Below are 1,930 nucleotides of genomic sequence, written 5' to 3'. Positions count from 1 at the left end.
TCGGGCGAGGCCTCCCCGGGGAGCAGCCGCTGAAACCCTCTCTGTTCTGGCTTTTGTGTCTGGGACAAAGGGAGAGGTGGGTGGAGGGAGAGGAGCTCTGCATCATTTGGATGGGGACATGGAGGAGCAGGGGTGAGGAGCAGCATAGTCCAGACCAACAGCACTTCAGGAAGCAGGTCTGAACCCAAGGCTGGCCCCTCGGCCCCTGCACTGGGCACGGCTGTCCCCGCAGAGGTAGCGCGGGTCAGAGCCCAGAGAATGAGGACTAGCCAGGGCTGCCTCGCGCACACACGTGCACACGCGTGAGGAACGGGCCGCAGAGGCACTGACACACCGTGCCCTGTCCTTGGCTCAGATGCCCGAGAGCTTGATGGGACTCCAGGGCCGGCCTTGGCCATGAGGCCACTCTGGCCCCTTCGGCAGCACTGGGGCCCCAGGGAGGAAGGGACCTCCTCCACAGTGAGGCGTGAACTCATGGTGGGGTGCATTTCTCAGAGTAGCTGGGCGTTTTACGGAAAGCAAGGCCGGGTGCCTGAGAGGAGACCAATCAAGATGGCAGCCCGTTGTGGGGCCATGCCGAGGATGGTGGTCCTAGAAGAAATGCCAGAGTCCCACGGCATTATGGGAGGTTTATGGGAAAAAGGGGTGATCCTTCCTGTTTTTAGGTAGGGAAGCCAAGGCACAGAGAGGGTAGTGAGTCACGCGGGGCACAGCAGTGGGGCCAGTCCGTAGCCAGGAGACAGACTGTGCAGGGTGACAGCAGGCGGCCCTGAGCCCAGTCGCCCCGAGCCTTGGCTGAAGAGCGGCTTGGGCTCTCCCTCTCCCCCCTCAGCCCGGGTCTCTCAGCCTGCCCCTTGGCTGTTACTGAGGGTCAGCTGTCTCCGGGGCTCCCAGGAGGCCCGGCCTCCCTCCAGCCCAGCCAGTCCCCACCTGCCGAGGAGCGTTACGCCGCAGGAGCTGCGAACGCCAGACTCCCACAGGGGCCACCAGCCACGAGCACAGCTCTCCTGCAGCTTCCCGCCTCCGCCCGGCCCCCCCTGCACCCTGCATGACCCGGACCAAGGCCTCAGAGGGGCAGGAGTGCTGGGCTCAGAGGGGCAGACAGTCGGGATGGAAGGGCGACTCCACCGACGTGCGAACACGTGGACTGGGGGCAGCTGGACCCACATGGCCGAACGCACAGTTCCCGTCCTGGACCTAGTGGCTTGAAGAACACGCTGGCGCCTGTGCACGGTGCCCAGGGTCCTCAGAGGGGAAGGGAGGAGAAGGGACTGTGGCATGGTCACTGCACTCGGAGGGTGAGTTCTCGCTCTCCTCTGTCTGTCTCTTGCAATTGCAGGTACCCAGTGGCAACAAAGAAAAAACTAAATGGAATTAGAAATGCTGGGCCCCTGGGAGCTGGCTCCTCCCCAGGCACCTGTGCCATGGCTTTTCCTGGGGAAGACGGCGCTGCCCGGAACATGACGGCTGCAGCTGACGTTACGGGTGCCCACTACAGCTATGGCCACTGGGAGGGGCAGCCTCTGCCCCAGCTCTCCCCCCTTTGCACCGGGGTGGCCTCCTCTGCCCTGCAGCTCTACGGTCCTTTGAGATGTGCCTCTGGGTGGCTCTGGGGAGGCCTTCTCAGGGTGGGGTAAACTAAGTCACACCCGGGAGGCTGGCGGGCCGGCCCAGACACAAGGCGGGCCTCTTCTCATAGCCGTGTGACTTTGGGCAAGTAACCGAACCTCTCTGAGCCTATAGAATAGGGGTTGCTGTGTGCCTGCCACAGGTAGGGTTCATTAAAATGGCCGTCCCCTTCCCTGGTTTCCCACCCATCGCCATAACCCCATAGGCTTCTCCTCCCACAGGCTTCTGCCCGTGAGAACAGACTTCAGCAGAGTGAGTGCAGCCGCAGCGGCCCCAGGCCCTGTGCCGGTGTACCATTCCT

The sequence above is a fragment of the Tupaia chinensis genome, unplaced genomic scaffold (assembly GCF_000334495.1).
Source record: "Tupaia chinensis unplaced genomic scaffold, TupChi_1.0 Scaffold000561_1, whole genome shotgun sequence".
Taxonomy (NCBI): Eukaryota; Metazoa; Chordata; class Mammalia; order Scandentia; family Tupaiidae; genus Tupaia; species Tupaia belangeri.
Note: the sequence above shows the minus strand (reverse complement) of the source record.